This window comes from Panthera uncia, chromosome C2 (assembly GCF_023721935.1).
Source record: "Panthera uncia isolate 11264 chromosome C2, Puncia_PCG_1.0, whole genome shotgun sequence".
NCBI classification, from domain to species: Eukaryota; Metazoa; Chordata; class Mammalia; order Carnivora; family Felidae; genus Panthera; species Panthera uncia.
The window spans coordinates 108,919,511-108,945,759 of record NC_064810.1 but is presented as its reverse complement, the minus strand read 5'-3'; the positions used below and the strand labels follow the sequence as shown (position 1 = coordinate 108,945,759).

The window sequence follows — 26,249 nt, the reverse complement described above, 5'->3', positions numbered from 1 at the left end:
AAGAAAGAAAGAAAGAAAGAAAGAAAGAAAGAAAGAAAGAAAGAAAGAAAATGAATATACAGGCTAATATCCCTGATGAACATAAATGCAAGAATCCTCAACAAAATATTAGAAAATTGCATACAATACATTAAAAAGACCATTCACCACTATCAGGTGGGATTTATTCTGGGGATGCAAGAGTGATTTAATAGTAATCAATCAACATCATCTACCACAACAACAAAATGAAGAATAAAAACCGTACAATCATCTCAACAGATGCAAAAAAAAAAAAAAGCATTTGAGGGGTACCTGAGTGGCTCAGTCAGTTAAGCATCCAACTTCCACTCAGGTCATGATCTCATAGTTTGTGAGTTCAAGCCTGGTGCCTGGCCCTGTGCTGACAGCTCAGAGCTCTGAATTCTGTTTCTCCTTCTCTCTCTGCCCCTCCCGCACTCACGCTCTGTCTGTCTCTGTCTCTTTCTCTCTCTCCTTCCAAAATAAACATTAAAGTTTTTTTTTTAATTAAAAGAAGAAGCATTTGACAAGATTCAACAACTATTCATGATAAAAATTCTCAACAAAGTGGGCTAAGGGGAACATATCCCAGCATAATGAAGGCCATATACAGAAAAACCCACAGCAAACATCATACTCAATGGTGAAAAGCTGAAAGCTTTCCCTCTAAGATCAGGAAAAGACATGGATGTCCACTCTCACCACTTTTACTCAACATAGTACTCAAAGTCCTAGCCACACCAATTAGACAAAGAAGAGACATCCATATTGGTAAAGAAGTTAAACTGTCACTATCTGCAGACATGATGCTAAAACTAGACAATCCTAAAGACATTACCAAAAAGCTACTAGAAATAATAAATAAATTCAGTAAAGTGGCAGGATACAAAATTAATAGCCAGAAATTGGTAAGGTGTTTTTACACTAATAACTAAAGGGAATTTTTAAAAAGACACCATTTACAATTGCACCAAAAATAATAAAATACCTAGGTATAAACTTAACCAAAGAGGTGAAAGCTCTGTATTCCAAAAACTATAAAACACTGATAAAAGAAACTGAAGATGACACGTCAAGATATGTCATGCTCATGGGTTGTAAGAGTTAATAGTGTTAAAATGTCTGTATTTCCCCAATCTACTGATTTAATGTAATCCCTATCAAAATACTAACAGCATTTTTCACAAAACCAGAACAAATAATACTGAAATTTGTGTAGAGTCACATCAGACCCTGAATAACAAAATGAATCTTGAGAAAGAACAAAGCTGGAGGTACTATGTATCAGATTTCAGGATATACTACAAAGATATAGTAATAAAAACACTATGGTACCGACACAAAAATAGACATATAAGATCACTAGAACAGAGTAGAGTTCCCAGAAATAAACCCACCATTTTATGGTCAACTAACCTATAACAAAGGAGGCCAGAATATACAGTGGGGAAAAGACAATCTTTTCAATAAATGGTGCTGTAAAAAGTGAGATAGCTATTTACGAAAGAATGAAATGGGCAACTTCCTCACATCATACACAAAAATTTCTCAAAATGGATTAAAGTCTTAAATGTTGGACTCAAAACCATAAAAACCCTAGAAGAGAACAGAGGCAGTATTTCTTTGACATCAGTTTTAGCAGCATTTTTCTAGATATGTTTCCTAAGGCAAGGGAAAAAAAAAAAAACAAAAATAAACTTTTGAAGCTACATCAAACAGCTTTTGTACAGCAAAGGAAACCATCACCAAAACAAAAAGACAACCTACTGAATGGTAGAAGATATTTGCAAATGATAGATCTGCGAAGGTGTTAGTATCCAAAATATAAAGAACTTACACAAGTCAACATCCAAGAAAAACATACAATCTGATTTAAAAATGGACAGAGGACCTTAATAGACATTTTTCTAAAGAAGACATCCAGAGGCCAACAAACACATGAAAAGATACTCAACATCAGTCACCATCAGGGAAATGCAAATCAAAACTACAATGAGAGGCTCCTGGGTGGCTCAGGTGGTTGGGTGGCCAACTTTGGATCAGGTCATTATGTAATGGACCGTGAGTTCAAGCCCCATGTCAGGCTCTGTGCTGACAGCTCAGAGCTTGGAGCCTGTTTCAGATTCTGTGTACCCCCTCTCTCTCTCTCTCTCTGCCCCTCCCACACTCACGCTCTGTCTCACTCTGTCTCTCAAAAATAAATGTTAAAAAAAATTTAAAAAAACTACAATGAGATATCTCCTCATACCTGTCAGAGTGGCTAAAATAAAAAGAAACAAAAGGTGGTGTGGATGTGGAGAAAAAGGAATGTTCATGCACTGCTGGTGTGTATCTAGCCACTGTGGAAAACTGTATTAGCAGTTCTCACAAAATTAAAAATAGAATTACCATGTAACCCAATAATTCCACTATTGGGTATTTGCCCAAAACAAATGAAAACACTAATTCCAAAAGATACATGTATTCTCATATTTATTGCAGCATTCTTTACAGTGGACAAGATATGGAGGCAAACTAAGTGTCCATGAATAGATGAATGCATCAGGAAGATGTGGCATATACATACAGTGGAATATTACACATACCATATAAAAGGATGAGATGTGCCATTTGCAACAACATGGATGGATCTAGACGGTATTATGACAAATTAAGTCAGAGTGAGGAAGACAAATACCATATGATTCCATTCATAAGTAAAATCAGACAAAAAACAAATGAATAAAAAACAACAAAAACCAAAACCAGAATCAGACCTATAAATACAGAGAACAAACTGATGGTTGCCAGAAAGGAGAGTTTTGCCATGACAGGATTTCAGTTATGGCATGAGTAAATCACAAGAATAAAAGGCACAGCACAAGGAATACAGTCAATGATATTGTAATAGTGATGTAATGAGACAGAAGATAGCTAGACTTGTGGTGAACATAGCACAATATAAACTTGTCAAATCACTAAGTTGTACACCTGACATGAATGTAACACTGTGTGTCAACTATACTTAAAAAAATAAAGAAGACAACTTCTCTTTTTAAATTGGCAGTCTGAAAGCCTAAAACATGTTTCTGGGTTTTTTTAAATAAGCAATTTATTATTGGTTTTCCTCGTGTGATCAGGCCCAGTGCACCACTATTTGAGATCTCCAAGTGACAGCTATGTTAAATGTAACAAAATTGTAATGTTCATAAAGCTGACATATTCCAATCAATATGCGTGTTGGACAAAAAGTTGGATTCAATAAAGAAGTCCAATGCTACATCTATTGCCAAGTGGATTATAAACAATTTCTGATAATAACTAAAAATCCCCAAAGTGAAAAGTTATGTCAAGTCAAATGCTGTGCAGAAAGGTTGTTCTCCATCTTCTGAGATACTTTTAGAAATTGCTTTGAGTTAAATATGTCCCTCTGTGTAAGATAAGTAATTATCAGATACACCAATAGGAAAAGGCCGTAAAAGGGAGATTTAGCATTGATGGTTGCTAGCATCACTAGTCAAAGTCATTTTGATGCAAACTTTCTATACGAGGCCAGACTGCCAAGAACCTTTTTAAATTATAAAGCTAATAGGAAAATTTTGTTTTCATAATATTTCTCTAAATTTACTACTGTGGAATATAAAGTAGAAGAATCTCTTGGAATTTAAAGCATAATTCTATAGTTAAATTTGCAAAAACAAAGACTAAAGCAACAAAGGAAAGCCTACAAGAATCTTACTTGATAACAGTGCATACAAAGATGTACTTAGAAATAATAAAGGCGAAAAAGTTTAGCCTTCAGACTACTGATTCTGAGTTGGAAATTATCAAACTATATCCAAAATTTTACCAAACACTATGACTTGTAGGGACTTCTTAGGACATGAAACTGACAGTTTTTAGTAACCACTTTGTGCTTGAGGACTATGAGGATTACTTCAAATGCATTATCACTTACAATAGTCACAGATATCTTATGTGCTGGAGTTATTTTGCATGGGGGAATACTGACCTGCAGAGAATTTAACTTGCCCCAACTCACACAGCTAAAATGAAGTTACATAATTTATACAGCTTAAGTGATTTGCTCAAAGTTATACAGGATTTGAACTCATGGCTACCTAGCATGAAATTTCTGCAATCTTTATTATCCAGGGTAAGTTCTTTTAGTATATGTGCTGCCGAAGCGAGCACACAGGGTAAGTTCTTTTGAAGACTCAGTGTCATCACCTGAAAAATTGGAATAGTGATTATTTCTGGGTGTATTCTTCAGGATTCCGATAGGAAATCAATGTACACCCAAACTAGGCAATTGATGATTCTAATAAAGGGGCTATTTACCAGAGTGTGAGAAAACATATGAGAGAGGGACGATGCCCTGAGCTAGGAATAACGAAGAGCTCTTACTACTCCTTAACCTTCAAGGGCATGGAAGGAAGGAGGAAAAGTTGTAGAGAGTGCTTCTTGCCATGAGCCAAGGATTTCAAAAGGAAAACAGAGCCAGTGATCCTCTCAATAGATGCAGAAAAAACATTTGACAAAATGTAGCATCCTTTCTTGATAAACCACGCCCCCCCCCAAGAAATTATACAGAAGGAACATTCCTCAACATCATAAAGGCCATAAATGAAAGGTCCACAGCTACTATCATCCTCAATGGGGAAATACTGAGAGCTTTCCCCTTAAGGTCAGGAACACAACAGGGATGTCCACTCTCACCCTGTTGCTCAACATAATACTAGAAGTCCTAGCCCCAGCAATCAGACAACAAAAAGAAATAAAAGGCATTCAAATTAGCAAAGAAGAAGTCAAATCTTCACTCTTCACAGATTACATGATAAAACCCATGGAAAGCCACAGATTACATGGAAAACCCAAAAGACTCCACCAAAAAACTGCTAGTACTGATACATGAATTCAGCAAATTTGCAGGGTTTAATTTCCATGTACATAAATTCGTTGCATTTCTATACGAAGCACCAGAAAGAGAAATCAAGGGATTCATCCCATTTACAACTGCACCAAACACCGTAAGATACCTAGGGATAAACCTAAACAAAGATATGAAAGATCCATACACTGAAAACTATGGAAGCTTATGAAAGAAATTGAAGAAGACACAAAGAAATGAAAAAAAAAAAAAAAACATCCCATGCTCATGGATTGGAAGAACAAATATTGTTAAAATGTCTATGCTGCCAAAAGCAGTCTACACATTCAATGCAATCCCTATTAAAATAACACCAGTATTCTTCACAGAGCTAGAACAAACCATCCTAAAATTTGTATGCAACCCAAATAGCCAAAGTATTGTTAAAAAAGAAAACCAAAGCTGGAGGCATCACAATTCAAGTCTTTAAGCTGTATTACAAAGCTGTAATCATCAAGACAGTATGGTACTGACACAAAACAGATCAATGGAACAGAATAGAGAACCCAGAAATGGACCCACAAATGTATGGCCAACTATCTTTGACAAAATGGGTAAGAATATCCATTAGAAAAAATACTGTCTTTTCAGCAAATAGTACTGGGAAAACCGGACAGCAACATGCAGAAGAATGAACCTGGATCACTTTCTTACTCATACACAAAAATAAATTCAAAATGCATGAAAGACCTAAACATGCAACAGGAAACCATGATCTCACAGTTTGTGAGTTCTAGTCCCGCATTGGGCTCTGTACTGACAGTGTGGAGCCTGCTTTGGATTCTCTCTCTCCCTCTCTGCCCCTCTCCCATCCAATCTCTCTGTCGAAAGAAAGAAAGAAAGAAAGAAAGAAAGAAAGAAAGAGAAAGAGAGAGAAAGAAAGGGAGAGAGAAAGAAAGGGAGAAAGAAAGAAAGAAAGAAAGAAAAAGAAAAGATCTCTTACAAATATATAAAATGTATGAAAGACCTAAACATAAGACAAGGAAACCATCAAAATCCTAGAGAACACAGGCAGCAACCACTTTGACCTCAGCTGCAGCCACTTCTTACTAGACACGTGTCTGGAGACAAGAGAAATAAAAGCAAAAATGAACCAGTGGAACTTCATCAAGATAAAAAGCTTCTGCACAGCAACGAAAACAATCATCAAAACTAAAAGGCAACCAACAGAATGGGAGAAGATACTCACAAATGGCATATCTGATAAAGGGTTACTACCCAAAATCCATAAAGAACTTATCAAACTCAACTCACTCAAAGAACAGACAATACAGTAAAGAAATGAGCAGAATACATTAATAAGCAATTTTTCAAAGAAGACATGCAGGTGGCTAACAGACATGAAAAATTGCTCAACATCACTCATCATCAGAGAAATAGAAATCAAAACTACAATGAGATACCAACTCAAACCTGTCAGAATGGTGAAAATTAACAACTCAGGAAATAACAGATGTTGGCGAGGATGCAGAGAAAGGGAAATCCTTTTGCACTGCTGGTGGGAATCCATGCTGTGCAGCTACTCTGTAAAACAGTATGGAGGTTCCTCACAAAAATAAAAATAGAACTACCCTACAACCAAGCAACTGCACTACTAGGTATTTATCCAAAGGATACAAAAATGGTGATTCAAAGGGGCACAAGCACCCCATTATTTATAGCAGCGCTGTCAACAATAGTCAAATTGTGGAAAGAGTCCAAATGTCCATTGACTGATGGATGGATAAAGATTTGGAATATATATATAAAAGAATATTACCCAGTGATCAAAAGGAATGTAATATTGCCATTTGCAACAGCATGGATGCCAAGTGGAATAAGTCAAGCTAGAAAGACAAATATCATATGATTTCACTCATATGTGAAATTTAAGAAACAAAACAGATGAACATAGGGGAAGGGAAGTAAAAATAAGATGAAAACAGAGAGGGAGGGAAACCATGTGTGGATACTGAATAATCAATTGGACTCATCCACTCGCTCACTAGTTAATCCAAACTTTCTAGCCTTGCAGCATGTTCAAGTCCAATTTATGCCTCCATAGAATTATAAAATATTTCCAGTCAGGAGTCTAATAATATCACACACCATTTTGTAGAACAGTGACTATTAAATCTAAGAATGCCAAGTTGCTAACATGTTGCTACATAGCCTTATTTACATTGCCCAGATAAAAGGAACCTGTCTCTACTCTTCATCCCTACATGAATGGGAGTTAGTTTGATGCACTTCTCATAGTTACCACTCAAGATACATGGTGTGATTTAAGATTGTCTTAGAAGACTGTAATCCTGATGATTCTATTTCCCATTCAGAACGTATGGAGTGTTGTCCTTGGAAACCTATATATGTAATGGTGCACTCAGGATGTATTGTGAGTGAACTGTAAATACATTTTCTAAGTCTACTAGCCTGGTAGGAAATCAGATCCAGAACTGTTCTCTTCAGTATGTTTACAGCTGGAAGAGTTCTTCCCCTGGAGAATTTAGAGCTGATGTGTGCATAAAGACCACTTCATACGCTCAAGTTTCATACATTGTAAGGAAAAATAGGGCTCCTTCAAGGTTTTCCTCTGAGGGATTATTGCACAAAGAATCCTCTACCTCCCCAAGATCTAGGGACTAGAAACATTTACCTGAAATGCTTTCCTGCGAAGAATAATGACATGCTAAATCTTATCTTAATATTTAGAATCCCTCAGGTTTTTGAGCTGGTAATAGTCTAGGATTGTGAATATCATTTAGACTTATAGCCTGAATTTTCACTGTTAGTTGTGGCCAGTGATCCCAAGAATAAAGAGGTATTGTCACCAGACCAAATGGGGATGGCTCTAGTCACTCATGACCACTGCTCTAAAAACAATGAGAACAGTCTTCAGAAATGGCTGCATTAGCATTTACTTCGTCCTGTGTGGACTTCAAACATTGAGAGTAAAGTGAAATAATTTTGGAGTTTCTCTTTAAAAATTTCTATAGGTAATTATTTTCTTAATTGAATAATTCTTCAGTAACACGACTACCCGTCACTCACCAAATGCTCTGTTTTCAAAATTCAGCTTTTCGTAGAAAATGACATATACTGTCATTCCCATAAATCAGAGCTCCCAACCTTTTCTGAAGAGGAAATTATTTATTCTCCTAAATATTTGACCTCACAGTAAAAGAAATGAGGTTGTTGTTCATAAAATCAATGAGTGGGCAGAGAAACGCCTGGGGGAAGTGTTTGTGTATAATAGCTACCACTCTGCATTTGACCAGGAAATTATCATTGTCCAGTTGGGGGTATTGTTTTTTTTGTTGCTGTTGTTGTGATAATAGATCATATTTTCTATTAATCTTATAAGAAAGTTGTCTCTTTGCCCCTCTTCCAAAAATTACATACCCCACACGTCTATCTCCTATTCCTGAGGGGAGCTAATATAATCATAAAACTAGAATGTTAACCTGTGTATCATGCCTCAAGCCCCACTGGCAACTTCCTGTCAAACGATTGTTTATCCCTTTCTTCCAGTAATGGAAAACTCATCACATACTATCGTACTCCCCTCCATCTAGACAACTCGGTCTTTCAAATCTCATCCCTATGTAGATTCAAAATCTCCTTCCTTCTTTTGTATTTGTCCTGACCCTTCCATAAACAGAGATGGTTGTCTTCCTCATTGTCAATGCTATGTGTTTGGCACTTACTATGTGAAAGACATTGTACTAAATACCTTATTTAATTCTTTCCCAAACATCGGAAGGCAGGTATTGTTATCTCTACTGTGCAGATGAGAAACTCTTGAGACTTTGAGAGGTAAACTAATTTGACTGATGTCATCTATCAAAGATGACAAAACTGGAATTTGTACACAGGCTGTCCTGATATAGACTGAATTTGACATATTTGGTTCCAGAAAAATTCTGTTTTGTAACTCCAAATCCATATACTAGACTCTTATATGTATTTAATTGGAAAATCTAAAGGACTTTTTCATCTTCAATGCAGCTTGACCCCTCCATGACATCCAATACTGTTGACTGATCCCTGACCTTCACCCATCATTGATGTATCAGTTATTACCAAAATGATATTTATAAGCAAGAACTCCCTAATTCCTACTATAGGACTATTTTCAATATGTTTTTATTTAGTTACACATTGGCGGCCCAAACTGAAAACTTCTAGAAATAATTCTGTTCATTCTCCCTAGTCAACACATGTAGAAACCTATGTGTCCTTTGATCTCCTCCTCCTCTCAGTGCTCAGTCCAACACTCAGTTAGTATTGAAGACTTGGCCTAGTTCACCTTGGCTAATGACAAGTGCTCCAGCTGACCATTGAAAGAATATATTTCATGATCATAAGCAATAATATTTAGTCCATTCCTCATACTCTAAGTTTTCACTTTTAACCAATCTCTAAATATAGATACTTTATATACTTCTCTAGATATTATCTCTTTACATGGATGTATTTATGATGTAAAAGTATTTTGGGTAGAGTAAAAGGTTTTTAATATTATTTCAATTGGCTTTTTACGAATTCTACTTGTTGTTCAGCATTCTTATACTTATTTTCTCTGCATATGCAGCTATTTAAATAAATGAGCATTTAAATGCTACTTTTAATTTAACTGTTAATATTAAATAGAGAAAGAGGAAAAATTATGCCTTTAAGAGCAGAGAAGGTCTTACTTATTTTTATATCATACTACCTAGAGGTTGTATTAAATATCAAATGTGGGCTGAAGAATAAAAACTAAAAATAAAAATGATTGAAAAATTAAATAGATTAGAGCTCTGCTGAGATAAATTCCTGAAATATATATTTGGTGTATGTTGAACAAAAATTTAATGTGGAAATTATCCAAATATGAAATAACTTGAAACGAACCCGTCTTCCAATTGTTTCCTCACATACTAGGCAAGTGAGGCAGCCTCTATTCTTTGTGGTTCCAAGCTTTCAGCTCATTCATTTTCAGTTAGTCATTCAGCTACTAGACAGACAATTATTAACCCCAGGTCTTCAACTAGTTACTTGGGTCAGGCCTTCGACCAGGGACGGTGCATTATCAAGATGAGAAAGCCCAGCAATGCTTCCTGCCTTTCTTGAGCTTATGAGCAGGGAAAGCACACAAATATAAAATTTCACAGTGAAAATTGTTACAAAGGAGAGTTTTATTGCCCTCAAAGAGCATATAATAGCGAGATTTAAACCAGTAAAGGCAGGGTTCCCAAGGGAAGTGAAGAATGAGACATGATCTAAAGAAGGAGTAGGAGGAAGCCCAGGAGAGCCCGGGGAATTGTAGGTCACAAAGAGTGGAGTGGCACAGGGTCAAATGACATGAAGAGGACAGAGAGGTGAGGACTGAAACCTTCAGTAGGTTTAGTAGCTGCTGACCTTAGCAAGGGAGAGTCTGGTAGGGTTTTGAAACAGAAGCTAGATCAGATAGGCTAAGGAGTGAGTGGGGGACAGGAACTGGAGACAGGGTGTGTATATGGTTCTTTCAAACAGTTGGACTGAAAAGGGAAGAAAGATAACAGAATGAGCCAGAGAAACTTGTGGGGTTAGGAGTGGTTGTTTTGTTCCTCAGTCTTGTTAATGAAAGAGGCCTGAACATATATAAATCTAGGTATAGACTGAGACAGTGTCTGAATAGATTCAGACACAAGTCTTTGAGAGTGTCAGACTTCTGAGGAGCTGGACGGAGAATGACAGGAGAGAGCAGCAGAAGATAAGATCATGTGTTTCGTATCAAGGGTATGGGAAGTTTCTGATAGCTTCTATTTCCTATATAAAGCATGAGTGGAGTCATGCAGTCACCAACTGAAATAGGATATCTGGGGTTGGAGGTGAGGGTTAGGCAATGGAGGAGATTTGAAATGAAGGGGTGATAGATGAGAGTGAGTTAATGAAAGGTGGGAAGAATTGCCACAATTGAAAGCTTATCTGAAGTTGATAATCCTGAATTTCTCATGGCACACATCTTTATGTCTCAAAATGTTACTTTTAATCTCCCACCACTAAAAATATATGAGTTACATTGTACAGTACCCGTACAAGGCTATCTCTTCAACCTCAAGTTTTTTGAGTTGCAATCTGAGATTCTCCTTTTCTCACTTTAGACTACATTTTTTTCTTAGAAATTTTATTTAGGTTTATAATTTGCAATACTGTCTACAACAGAAGTGTCCATGGACTTGGTGTAACCAGCCAACTAATTTGTTTTGGATCAAAAAGTGATTTTTAAAAATCTTAAGCCAGTTAGAGCTTATAATAAAATCCAAGTTTCTGTTTTCTCTTAAAAGATTAAAAAAAACTTGCTGCACTGACCCCACAGTCCCACATCAACGATCTATTGGAGCAGAGTAACAGCTGTCCCCCTCAGATTGGACATGCCCTCTCCAGCTCATGACAGTCCCCCCCCCATTCATTATTATCCACTTCATTCACTTCCCTTGCCTAGGCAGCAACCATGACCTGTAGACGTTTGAGTTTACGATTCTCAATTTATGAATTTGTAACTCCCAAAGATTTAATTTCACCTCAGACAGCTCTTTTGTATTTCAGATATCAACTACCAATAGTTGACTGGATGGTCTTTGGGTGATTGAAACTCAGTATCTGCAGAGGTAAGTGATCTCCCAAAGTTGCCTCCTTTAACTTATATCCTGGCTTTTGTATGACTACTCTGTTTACCGAACAAAAAACCTGGGAGTCTACTTTCCAAGTACTTCTCTATTCTATTTCCTTCCTCATTTTTATTGCTATGACTTAATTTCAGACAATAATATTTCACCTGAGCTATTAAAATAACTTAACCAATAACCTCTACTTTCTCTTCTCTTCCCATACTTCCTCTATACGGCCACAAGATTGATTTTTCCAAGCATGGTATCTTTTCTGGCACATTTATTTGAATTGTAGCAAACTTCTCATAATTTTTTCAATGTGTTGGCATACTTCACATGTGCATCTTGCCAGTTGCTGTTCCCTCAACCTGAAATGCCCTCTGCTTCTGTCTTCTTGGTGAATCCCTATTCATCCTCCAAGACACAGCTCAAATATCACCTCCTCTGGGAACCCTCACTGCTACAAAGGTCATTTAGGCAGAGCCTAATGGCACAGCCTTTCATACAGTGCTCAGGAGGGATCTGCTTACATTCAGACCTACCCCAAGTAGACCATGAGCTTGAGGGTAGATACTGTAGCTCTATAATCCAGTTATCCTCAGTGCTTAATTCCTGGCCATCTACTAGATATTTAAGAAAATAAATTCTTAAATTCAGAAAAACAGTAACATTGTAATAGGGAAAATCTGCCTAACTTTAAAAGGAAGATTACCGATCTATCACAAACTCTGTAACCTAATTTACTCTACAAAAGTTAATCTTAAGACTCCAACCAAGAGGACGTAACATGCTCTAAAAATATTTGTTTTTGTAGGGGAGTGTTCCTAATATATGAGAAATGTGGGATCCCTCCATCCTACTATGTATTAAAATAAATTTAAAAATGAAATGTAAAAAAATAAGCTCATAAAAGAAAGAAGAATATATTTAGAAGAGTAGTTATATAATATTGGTGAGGGATTAGCCATTCTGACCATCACACTCAAAGCAGAAAACAGCAAGTTAAAAAATGGGTAGCTTTGAAAATGGATAATAGATGGGTAGTGTAACTATGAAACTTCTATAATTAAAAAAAATTAAATTAAGTAACGGTCAGGAGAAAATATTGAAGACTTTTATGACAGAAGAAGGTTTATTTATATTCTTAATATATAATCAATTGAAAAATAAAAAGTGAGGTCTCTCTCAATTAAAATGCATTAGCTTAAGTCAGAAGATTTTTTTTATATGCAAAATGTTTCTCTACTATCATCTCAACTAGTGTTTTGCCAGATATCTGATTCTCTAGATAGCTAAGGTATTTAGGTACTGGTATATCTTTGGTTTTGGTTTTTACTTCTATGTTTTGAGCAGTTTTGTCTAAGACAAAGTTACTGTTTGATACCTTTTGGGAAAAAAGTATAAAAGTGAAGATGTTTAGTCATTTCCCTCTCTAGATACCATGCACACTGTTAAAGGGAAATGAAAAGAAGGAAAATGACACTTTTTTCCTTGCTTCAGTTCCCACCTGCCTATTATTCAATTCACAGAACTTTGGGGAAGATTAATGATACAGTTAAAAGTACCATTCTGAACATACTTTTTCCTAAAGAAATCTGTTCAGAGCTCTCTTCTCTTTGGAGAAAAGATTGCATATAAGGGAGAAGTTTATTTTAAAAATTTTATTTTACAATAAAGTTGAAAAGAATAAGAGTGAAAATGATAAATGTTGTAATAAACACGTAAGTAAGAGAAGGATGGAATCTTAAGAGTCAACTAGAAATACAAAGGAGCTGTGTCCCCCCTGTTGCATAATTTGTCAGACTAACTTCAGGGTATTGCTCTCAGCTCAAGGTTTGGATTAAATTTGTTTTTCTTCACAGAGTCTACATTTCTCCTAACAGAGGTTTGCATCTATGGAGACAGTTTGGAAACCTCAAGCATTAGGATACTTATGCTGCTTTTCTCAACACATTCTGTGAAAGGACACAGTCCAGACCAAGGTTATGCAAGTGAGAAAAATAAGAACCAGAAACTAAAAGAAACTATAAAGCCAAATTACGGATTTTTAAATTAAATGTATTGTTCAGATTAATCTGTTCAGAATCATTTTTAACATTTAGAATTCAATCATGTATAAATTACCATGGATATTACGGTTCCTGATTATAATGTGATATATATCAATACTAGATTCAGAATAATAGGCAAAGCCTTACAGAAAAGGAATGTAAATGAGTGTGTGGATGGTAACCACTGTAGTCTTACACCTGTCTTCATAACCTGGAAGTATGATATTATATTGGTCTCTGGGATATTCTAACCCAATATCTGTCATAAATAGTTGTATTTTTATTCTTGGACTTAAATTTCTGAATGTTGAGTTTCAAATATGGCTCAGTCGGCTGAGTGTCCAACTTCGACCTTGGTCATGATCTCGTGGTCCATGAGTTTAAGTCTCGTGTCAGTCTCTGTGCTGATAGCTCAGAGCCTGGAGCCTGCCTCAGATTCTGTGTCTCTCTCTCTGGCTACCCCTCCCCCACTCATGCCCTGGCTTTCTCTGTCTCTCAAAAATGAATAAACATTAAAACAATTTTAAGTTACAGTGAGTATGCTAAGTGAAATTAGAGAAAGACAAATATCATATGACCTCACTCATATGAGGACTTTAAGAGACAAAACAGATGAACAAAAGGGAAGGGTAAAAAATAATATAAAAACAGAGGGTTACTGGAGGGGGTGTGGGAGGGGGGGATGGGCTAAGTGGGTAAGGGGCACTAAGGAATCTACCCCTGAAATCATTGTTGCACTATATGCCAACTAATTTGGATGTAAATTAAAAAAATAAAAAATAAGACAATAAAGCAATTTTAAATTACTCACTGTAAAGAATAATTTATTCCCTTGTGACTAATTTAGAGGTGAGATTTCACACATCTTCCACCATTTAGCAACCAGCAACTAACATGGAATTAAACCAAGTATCTTCGAGTGGTGAATGCCATTGCTAAAGTTATCATAAAGCCAAAGCACTTTAAAGAAGAGATAAAATTTTCAAAGTGGAAAATTCCAGTTGTAGGAAGTCAACAAATTAGAAACAAGAACATAGGAGCAGAGTAACAAACACCAAAAAAAAAAAAAAAAAAAGACCAAAAAATTCTAATATCTGCTAAAACTACAGAAGCAGAATATGTTCGTACCATTTTGTCCCAACAAAAGAAAAATATTTTATTCCTTCACACCTCAGTGGAGTCCCAGGTCATTACCAAGGGTAATAGGTTATGATGGTCTTGAGTCATTCTCTGAGGGAGAGGAGAGATTAAATTCAGCATCCTCTACTGGCAAAGCAATTTGGCATGTTCCACATCAGAAAATAGTTCTGATGCTTCAGTTATCTGGAAAATTCATCTTTATGAACCAGTTTCCTGGAAGCGCTCAATAAATGGAGCATCATTGCATAGAGATTTGTTGAAGGGTTTGGCAAAACCCTTCAAGTTATCCATTTAGAGTAAATGGCTCAGCATAAGCATCCAACTCCACATCTTTTAGTTTTATGATACCTACTGTTTTAATTTTAGGCTTGGAAGATTCAGTTCTTAAATGAAACCTTAATGGGATCTTCCTTAAAACATTGTTTCAAGTTTAAAGAATAGCCCTTGAGATTGATTTTGCCTAGAGCTGGGAGACAGAGATGTATGCCATGTTTTCATCAGATGCGTCAGTAACCCAACTTTTGAAAAGCCTTACCTGGTAAACATTAACAATCTCTCCCAGCTCAGAGTAGATGTATTTGACTCATATGACTCATCCAACTGTTATTACAGCTTATATGTAGTTTAATTATACTTTGATCAAGGCACTGACTCCCACAGAAGCTAGGGAGGCATGAATTATCATTATAATTCTCCTTGTGAGAAATTGCTATGGTTTACTTCTCTATTTCTCCATGACACAGGATAGTGGCTGAAAGGGAGTGATAAATTATGGAGAAACTGAATTCAGACTCCCATCTCAAAGAATTTTAGTTGTTTTAGTTGTTTGATCCATTTTCCTGTGATTTGTCTGTTTCCAGGGCCCAACCTGTTCCTATGAGGAAGGATTACCCACTGTGTTCATCCCTAAAGCCAATATCTGACATTCCATCTCTGATTACTGTCCCCTTCTTAGTCCTCCATTCCTGGAGATTATAGTTCCATATTATTAATCCATTCTGCCTGAACTTGGGCAACTGTTTCTTATATTTTAATAAGACATATACCATCAAGTCAATGGTCTGACAAATGTGCTATGGCCATGAAATACTTTTCAATGATTTTGTCAATATTTGAACTACAAAATTAAGAAGTCATTAACTTCTATATTAAAAAAAAAGAAGCCATTAACTTTTAATTTCTGCTCAAGCTTGTTACTTGACTAAAAACTTTTCATATTAGCTCATGTGACATTTCCATTACTCATTATAATCATGTTTTTAGTTCTTGCAGCCATGATTCTTTTAGTGCATTCCATTTGGCACCTTTCAAATTCTTCACCAAAAATAAACTTTTGTTCTCTCTTTAGTTTCTTTTTTATTGGGATACATCCCAGTAATTTTTAACTTATATTCTTCTAAATTTTTGTGTCACATTTCCATTAACCTTTTAAATAATAAAATTTGCTTCAAATAAAATGTTATTTTTATCAACTTGTATTTACTTAACCCAGTAACTTAATGAGTCTGTCTGAAAAGTCTCTGTTTTCCTATTTAGCAACAGTTCCCAAGTTCTAATCATATAGGTTGTTTTTCCAGCTAGTTCCAATCTGCTTCATGTTTTCTTGATACGTCTATTCTTTGGCTTGAATTTAGGGCCACTATTCTTGTTGAATATCACTGATTTTCTGTCTCTAGTACCCACCTTCAAATTCTGTAGCCCAGGCCCCAGCAGAGTTCTGCCCAAGTGTTCCATTCATCCACTAATTCATCTGCATTGATATTTAACAAATACATGAAATTCTACTATGCTCCAAGAATTGTGCTGGACACTGGGAAAACGTTACTGGGAATGATGTACATAATGCCTTTCATTAGAGACCTTACATTCCAGGGAAGAAGGCCAAAAGCAAGATTACATGGAGAATAATTGGGCAGATGACAAATTTTATAAAAGAAGCAAACAAGTAGCTAAGAAAAATGTGGTAGAGAGTGTTCAGAAATCCTCTTTTTATAGGGTGGTTAGAGATGCCAGTCTCATGCAAGACGACTCTAGCCATGTAAGGGCATTACAGATAAGGGAAACACCTGTGCAAAGGTCCTGGCGCAAGAGAACATTTGGGTATATTTAAGGCGCTAAAGAAAGCCTCGCAAGAAAGGTAGGAAATAAAGATGAGGAGCTACGGGATATATACCTCAAGTAAGTTAGGGTTCTGACCATTGTCATGTGGACTACAGCTCCAGGGCTGAAACACAAGGTCCCTAGGCAAGGAAACCACCTGGACTTCAAAAACAAAAGGTATGGCCAAATTTGAGGAAAGTATCTTTTCTTCTTCAACAGTGAGAACAACAACAACAAAAATAGATATCTCAATCAATTATCCTGTCTCTTGTGGTCCCTATGTTAAACCAAGTATCCTTATGAGAAATACTAGAATTAAAGGTTTTCAAACTGGAAAGGAATTTGAAGCTCGTCTGCCACAGTATTTTTATATTATATCATGGAACAGCCTTTTAAAAATAATTTCATGGTTTTATCTAGACTTTGTTTTATTAGATATGGTTATGTTTGGTTCCAGGGAAGATGGCCAAATAGGAGGATTTTAGGCTCACCCTGCCCCAGAGATATACCTAAAAAACACCTACATCAGTGTAAATAACCCAGAACATGACCTAAAGATTGGCCTAACAGACTCTCCACACCTAAATGTAGAGACGATGCCACAATGAAGAGAATAGGAAGAGCAGAGATGCAGTGGGGAGCCAAACTGACACTTGGGACCACGTGCAGGAGAGAGGGATTCTGCAGGCACCGAGAGGGGAGAGGAGCAGACCTCTCACCCCGAGCACCCCGAGCACAGGGAGACTTGCACTAGGAAGACTAATTCCCATAACGTTTGGCTTTGACATCACAGGGGATTAATATCACAAGTTATTACAATAAGTGGGGCTTGACACTATAACTTTAAAAAACGAGTGTACTTGGCTCTTTGAGAGCTAGAAGTGACAGGAAACTGAATCCCTGCCCTTAAAAGAGCACAAAAAACAGCCTGGCGAGATACAGCATAGGAGCAGCAGTTTGAAAAAAGCCTGGGGTATACAGGAGGGAGATTTGTTTACTAATCTCAGAGCATATGTACAAGGGGCAGGGATCTTTGGGAATTTCTCCGAGAACAAAGGGCAGTGGCCCTTTTCCTCTCCCACCTCCAAGCCTAGCTATATGGACATCTGTGGGAACCAGCACAGTGTGAACACTCAGAATTTAGCTTGCTCACCCAGCTAACAGCTCATTCTCCTGTGGACCTGCCGCCTCCAACACATGCTTGGCAGGTGTCCATTCAAAGCAGTACCATAAGCATGGCAGTGTGCTTGGAGCCCTGACAGGAACCAGCACCATTCCAAAGTGACTCCTGTCCCAGGGAGAGGGAAAGATAACCACAGTCTGAGTGGACCCCAGCAGTGGGCTGGTGGCTAACATTTAGTTTGACTGCAGGTCCAGCCTACTAACAAAAGCTTCTCAAGGGACAATACAGGGACAGTGCCCTGCAATTTGGTGCTACTGTGTCTCTGACAAACAGCTGGTCTGCACTCAACTCAAGCTCAAGGTGACCCAGATTAGCCCACTAAAAACAGAGGGACCAAACTCTGCCTACAATAGGCAAAGAGAGTGATTGCAGATGATTGGACTGAAGGCAAACACAGGTCAGCCACAACATTAGGGTGCACAAGACACACATAAGAGACACTCCTGAAGTGCCAGGTTCTGGTGAACAGGGGACATTACAATGCAGGACACTACAGGACCTCTTCTGCATAAGGCTGCTACTTTCAAAAATGGAAGATAGAGTTGACTTTCCTAACAGATAGAGACAAACTTAGAGAGCTAGACTAAATAAGGAGACAGAGGAACTGGTCCCAAATAAAAATAACAAGACAAAAATCATGGAAAGATCCAAATTAAACAGAGGTAACTATATGCCTTACGGACAGGTTAAAGTGATGATCATAAAGATACCCACTGGACTTGAAAAAACAGTGGAGAGTCTCAATGAAACCCTCAATAAAGAGATAGAAAACATTAAAAAAAAAAGAACCAGAGATAAAGAAGTCCATACTGAAATTAAAAATACACTAGAGAGAATAAATAGTAGACTAGAGGAAGCCAGAAGAGATCAATGATCTGGAAGACAAAGTAATGGAAAACAATCAAGCCAAACAGAAGAAAGAATAATAATAGTAACTAATGAAAAAACATTAAGGGAACGTAGGGACTCCAAGTGTAGTAATATTAGCATCATAGGGATCCCTGAAGTAGAAGTTAGATTTGAAGAAGTAATAACTGAAAGGAAACAGAAATCCAGATCCAGGAGGCAAAGAGTGTCCCCAACAAAATCAACCCAGGGAGGTCCACACCAAGACAAATACTAAATAAAATGGCAAAAAGTAATAATCGAGAGAGAATTTTAAAACTAACAAGAGAAAACAGTTACATACAAGAGAGCCCCATAAGACCATCAGTTGATTTTTTAGCAGAAAGTTTGTAGGCCGGAAGGTAGTGTCCTGATAGATTCAAAGTGCTGAAAGAAAGAAAAAAAAAAAACATTCAATGAAGAATATCCCATCTAGCAAGGCTATAATTCAGAAGAGGAGTTTCCCAGAAAAAAAAATTTAAAAAAATTTATTACCACTAAACCAGCATTTCAAGAAGTGTTAAAGGAACTCTTTGGGTGGAAAGGAAAGACTGTATGTAGGAATAAGAAAAGTAGGAAGTACAAAAGCAGTAAAAATAAGTATACCTATAAAACTCAGTCAAGGTATTCACAGAATAAAAGGATATAAAGTATGACACTATATACCTAAAATAAAAGGGGGAGAGGAGTAAAAAATTACTGTCTTTAGAATGGGTTCAAACTTAAGTGACCATCAACTAAAGACTTCTATATGCATAAGATGTTATATAAATACCTAGTGGTAACCACAAATCCAAAGCCAGTAATAGATATGCAAAAAATAAATCAATAAAGAGAAAGGAATCCAAAAATATCACTAAAGAAAGCCAGCAAACCATGAGAAAAAAAGCAAGAAATAAAGGGAGAAGAACTATATAAACAACCATAAAACAAGTAACAAAATGGCAATAAATATATACCTATCAATAATGGATTTGAACGTAAATAGACTACATGCTCCAATCACTCTGACACAGGGTGACAGAAAGGATTAAAATGTAAGACCCATCTATATGCTGCCTACAAGAGACATTTCAGAACTAAAGACATATGCAGATTGAAAGTGAGGGGATGGAGAAGCATTTACCATGCAAATGGAAGTGAAAAGAAAGCTGGGGTAGTTTATGTCGGACAAAATGGACTTTAAAACAAAGATTGTAACAAGAGACAAAGACGAACACTATGTAATCATAAAGGGATCAATCCAACAAGAAGATTTATGCAAACATTTATGCACCCAACATGAAAGTACCCAAATACCTAAAGATACTAAAACAAACATGAAGGAAGTGATAGTAATATATAGTAGGGGACTTTAACACCCCACTTATATGAGTGGATAGATCATCCAAACAGAAAATCAACAGAGAAACAGTGGCTTTGAATGGCATGTTGGAGCAGATGGACCTAACAGATATATTCAGAACATGCCATCCTGAAATAGCAGAATATGCATTCTTTTCAAGTGCACATGAAACATTCTCCATAACAGATAGCATGTTAAGCTACAAAACAAATATCAACAAACTCAAAAAGGTCAAAGTCATACCATGCATCTTTTCTGACCACAACACTATGACTAGAAATCAACCACAAGAAATATCTGGAAAGAATAGAAACACAGGTTAAATAACATACTACTAGGGGCACCTGGGTGGCTCAGTCGGTTGAGTGTCCGACTTCGGCTCAAGTTATGATCTCACGGTTTGTGAGTTCGAGCCCTGCATCGGGCTCTGTGCTGACAGCTCAGAGCCTGGAGCCTGCTTCGGATTCTGTGTCTCCCTCTCTCTCTGCCTCTCCCCTGCTCATGCTCTGTCTCTCTCTGTCTCAAAAATAAATAAAACATTTTTAAAAATTAAAAAAAATAACATACTACTAAACAATGAATGGTCAACCAATAAATCAAAGAATAAATAAAAAAATACATGGAGACAAATGAAAATAAAAACTCAATAGTCCAAAATTTGGGGGATGTGGCAAAATCAGTTCTAAGAGGAAAGTTTATAGAAATACAGGCCTACCTCAATAAAGAAAAATCTCAAATAAACACCAAAAGGAGCTATAAAAAGTAGAACAAACAAAACCCAAGCCACAAGGAAGGAAATAATAAAGATTAGAGCAGAAATAAAATTGAAATAAAAAATACAATAGAACAGATCAATGAAATCAGGAGCAGGACTTTTGAAAAGGTAATTGGTAAATCTTTAGCCAGATTCATCAAAAACAAAAACAAAATGAGAGAGAGGAGTCAAACAAAATCAGAAATGAAAGAGAAGTAACAACCAACACCATGGAAACACAAAGGATTCCAAGAAAATATTATGAAGAATTATGTGCCAACAATTGGACAATCTAGTAGAAATGGATAATATCCTAGAAACATATAACCCAAAAAAATGGAATCAGGAATAGAAAATTTGAAAAGACCAATTACCAGCAATGAAATGGAATCTTAATAAAAAACAAAATAAAAACCCTCCCAACAAACAAAAGTCCAAGACCAGATGGCTTCACAGGTGAATTCTACCAAATATTGAGAGAAAAATTAGTATCTATCCTTCCCAAAGTATTTTTAAATATATAAGAGGAAGGAAAGCTTCCAAATTCATTGTGAGGTCAGCATTACTCTGATACCAAACCCAGATAAAGACACTACAAAAAGAACTATGGGCCAATATCTCTGATGAACATAGACGCAACAATTCTCAACAAAATATTAAGAAACAGAATCCAAGAGTACATTAAAAAAACATTCACAATTGTCAAGTGGGATTTATTCCTAGGATGCAAGCATGTCCAATATTCACAAATCCATCAATGTGATATATCACATCAGCAAGAAAAAGACCAAAAACCATATAATCATTTCAATAGACACAAAAAAACTTTTTGACAAAGTACAATGTCCATTCATGACAAAACCCCTCAAAAGAGTAGATTTAGAGGGAATATACCTCAACATAATAAAGGGCATTATGAAAAATCCACAGTTAACATCATATTCAATGGGGAAAAACTGACAGCTTTCCCTCTACACTCAGGAACAAGAGAGGGATGTACACTCTCATCACTTTTATTCAACATGGTACTAGAAGTTTTAGCCACAGCAATCAGACAAGAAATAAAAGGCATCCAAATTGGTAAGGAAGAAGCAAAACTTTCACCAATTGTAGATAACATGCTTCTATATATAGAAAACCCTAAAGAGTCAATCAAAAAAACTACTAGAAATGATAAATGAATTCAGTAAGGTTACAGGATACAAAATCAATATACAGAAATCTGTTGCATTTCTATATACTAATTAAGCAGCAAAAAGAGAAATTAAGAAAACAATTCCATTTATAATTGCACCAAAAATAATAAAATACTTAGGAATAAACTTAAACAAGGAGGTAAGAGACCTATACTCTGAAAACCATAAAACACTGGTGAAAGAAATTGAGTATGAAACAAATGGAAAGATACTCCATGCTAATGGATTGGGAGAACGAATATTATTCAAATATCCATACAACCCAAAGCACCTACAGATCTAATGCAACCACTTCAAAATACAAACAGCATTTTTCACAGAACTACAACAAGTAATAATAAAATTTGTATGGAACCACAGAAAACTCCAAATAGCCAAAGAAATCTTGACAAAGAACAACAAAACTGGAGCTATCACCATCAAAATTTCAAAATATACTACAAAAACTATAGGAATCAAAACAGTATGATATTGGCACAAAAACAGACACATAGATCAACAGAACAGAATAAAGAACACAGAAATAAACCCATAGATATATGGTCAATTAATCTTCAACAAAGGAGGCAAGAATTTGCAATGGGAATAAGACAGTCTCTTCAACAAATGGTTGAAGTAAATTGGACAGCTACATGCAAAAAAAAAAAAAAAGTTACTGGACCACTTTCTTACACAAAAATAAACTCAAAATAGATTAAAGGCCTAAATGTAAGACCTAAAACCATAACAATTCTAGAAGAGAACACAGGCACTAATTTTTCTGACACCAGCCATAGTAACATTTTTCCAGATGTCTGTTGAGGTAAGGGAAACAAAAGCTAAAATAAACTATTAGGACTATGCCAAAATAAAAAGCTTCTGCACAGTAAAGAAAACCATCAAAAAAAACTAAAAGACAACCTACTGAACACAGGAAGGTATTTGCAAATGGCATATCTGATGAAAGGTTCTTATTTAAAATATATAAAACCTTGTACAAGTCAACACACACACACACACACACACACACACACTAATCCAATTAAAAATGGGCAGAAAATACAAATAGACATTGTTCCAGTCAATTAATGTCTAAGTTGATATTTCTATTCAGTCTAGTGTTTTCAAAAATACTAGTTAACATTCTTAACACTGAATTATGGTTGACTGGGACATAAGGGTTAAAGAGAAGGTTTTGATAGATCATAGGTAGGCAAAAAACTTGGAAGGTCACTGTAATGCTAGGTGTGGCAAGCCATGCAGAAGAGACCAACTGACCACAGAACCAGTCAAAGAAATTCTATGACTATTAATAATTTTATTCTGTGGCTGGCCTAATTACCACGCATTATAATTATTTCAGTTTATGCATTTTACTATTTAACAATTTCTGCTTGTTCTTTCTTCATGCACCATTATTCCAAGAATGTCTTGTGTTTTTTGGTATTTATACATGTATACTTGTGATATAGATAGATATATATAGATAAGTGTATATAGATATGTGTATATATGCTTATACATATACATACATGTATACACCTACATGTACATACACATATGCATATACATGTACACGTGTGTATGTATACACACATGTATATGTACGTATATGTATACATATATGTATATATGTACACATATATACACACACATCTATATACACATATGTATATATATACACACATCTCTCTCTCTCTGTATATATATACTATATATATATATTATATATATATATAATATATATATATATGTTGGTTCTTTTTTCTATTTTTTTTTTTTTAATGTTATAGGGATTTTAAAGATCATAGTACTGGTGGACATAGTTTGTGGTGCTTTACAAATCCCGGTATGAAAACAGAGAAAATGGATAGCAAAACCCCAAACTCAAAGAAAACATTTAGAATACCTAGGAAACAAGATGTCCCCATGAAATCAAAACTACAAGTGAGTGGGGACAATCCACCAACGGTCACAAGACCCGAATGCTATCAGCAACTCTCTGCAGGAAGCAGCAATGGGAAGCAACATGGTGTCTAACAACAGAACTATAAAATAGCCACGAGGGATCCACCAGGAAGTACAGTGAGTCCATTTGGGAACAACAGCTCAAACTGTGAAGGGTTTTATCTGCTCCAGTGGCAGGGAGGTGCAAGAGCCTTGTCTCTGTGAACTCTGACAACTGTCGCACTTGGTTCTCTTCCAGAATGGATCCAACTCTGAGCAAAATTGCTGAGAATGGCATCAAAATGGAAAAGGATACAAGAGGAGAGACAATAGAAAGAAGATCCTGATAAAAGTGGCAGGGGAAAAGAGTCATGGAGAAAGAAATGTCTAACACATATAAGTATTTGAATCCTACCTTCCAAATAGGAATAGCTTTTGATTCCCTTTATTCCTGATGTCACCAACAGCTCAACAGTATGCTAGAAACATAATTTTCAGAGGGAGGGTTTTCATGGGTCACACAAGTAGTATTACTCCTGTGCCCTAATTCACATAAATGCATGTCTCCAACCAGTCCTAAGTCTATCACTATCTCCTTTCTAGTGGTAGGCTAATTTATCCTAATGAACTCTCTAAGAAAGTTGTAATTTGAAGTTTGCTGCCTTACTAAAGTTACCTCTGATCTGAACACCATACTTTGGAAGCTCAAAGCTTTATTTCTGACCCTAAATATGTGTGGCCAGTTAAAATCCAGGAATTGAGCTATCAGGAATTGGCAGATGCCCTCAGATCAAAGCAAAGTCTAGATTTGGCTTAACACTCTATGATCAGTCTTTATTCTTTGTCTGGCCTCTGAATGTTTTCATTACTAGAGCTCAGACTTACTTATAAGTTCATTATATTTTACCTAGCATTTTAGGTGTTCTACACCTGGAAGAATTTCTCTGAATATTCACTCTGACAAATTGCTTAAAATAAAAACTGTGTTTATCTATTTGCCATTATGTATCTCATGGCTTTAAACAGATGCCTCCTCAATTGACATCTTTGTCTGTCTGACATCTTAGTCTGACATCTTAGTCAATCTGTCTGAACTCCAGATTCATCTAACTACTCCCAAACTCACTCCACATACAGTCTTAACATTTCAGTAAATGACAACTCCAAATTTTGCTCAGGCCAAAAATCTTGTACTAAATTCTTGTCTCCTGACCTTCTCTTCCACCATCCATGTCATGCCTTAGAATCTGTTAGCTCTACCTTCTAAACATACCTAGAATTCTATCATTTGTCACCGCCATTACTATGACTACCATGGTCCAAATCAACACGCACTCTCACCTGGATTATTGCAATAACTGGTACCATTTCTTCTACTTTTGTCTTCTTTCAGTCTCTTCTCAATGCAGCCAGAGTAACATTGTTGAAACGCTAAATCAGGCCATGTCACTCTCTGGCTCAAAAGTCCCTGGTGGCTTATTGCATGCACATTAAAAATGTAGTTCCTGGGGCACCTGGGTGGCTAAATTTGTTAATCATCTGACTCAATTTCAGCTCAGGTCATGATCTCACATTTCATGAGTTTGAGTTCCCCATCGAGCTCTGTGCTGACATCATGGAACCTGCTTGGTATTCATTCATTCTCACTCTCTCTCTCGCTCTGTTTCTGTCTCTTTCTGCCCCTCCCCCATTCACATGTTCTCTTTATCTCAAAATAAATAAATATCCTAAAAACTCTAGTTCCTTACAAGGACCTATAAGATTTCATCTAACACCTGTCTAATACCATCACCTCCTACTGTACTCCTTGTTTATTCTGCCCCAGACACATAGATCTGTTTCCTATTCTTCAAACACACTAGAAAAATCAGAATCTTTGTACTGGTGTCTCCTAGATCCAAGGTTTTCTTCCACCAGATATATCCACGTGGCTGCTTTCCTTATTTCTTTCAAATCTTTACTCAAATGTCACTGTCCATCCTCCTTAGATGAATCCCCTGCTCTAGCAGCTCAATCCTACTTAGCATGTTTTATTTTGTATTGTACTTAACATATTCTTTCTATACTATATAGTGTAGATATTTCTCATCTTCCTTTCCCATCCCTCCATACTAGAATATAAGCTTCATAAGGTATGATGTATTCA

General features: G+C 36.3%; 1 long non-coding RNA gene across 1 annotated transcript in view; it reads left to right on the top strand.

Moving 5' to 3' along the window:
* Window positions 1–13,655, top strand: part of LOC125921240 (uncharacterized) — a 21,865-nt gene extending 8,210 nt beyond the window's left edge. The window contains exons 2-3 of the long non-coding RNA XR_007457351.1: window positions 11,462–11,523; window positions 13,386–13,655. This is a non-coding gene — a long non-coding RNA (uncharacterized LOC125921240). The remainder of the gene's footprint in view (window positions 1–11,461; window positions 11,524–13,385) is intronic.
* The last annotated feature ends 12,594 nt before the right edge of the window (window positions 13,656–26,249 follow it).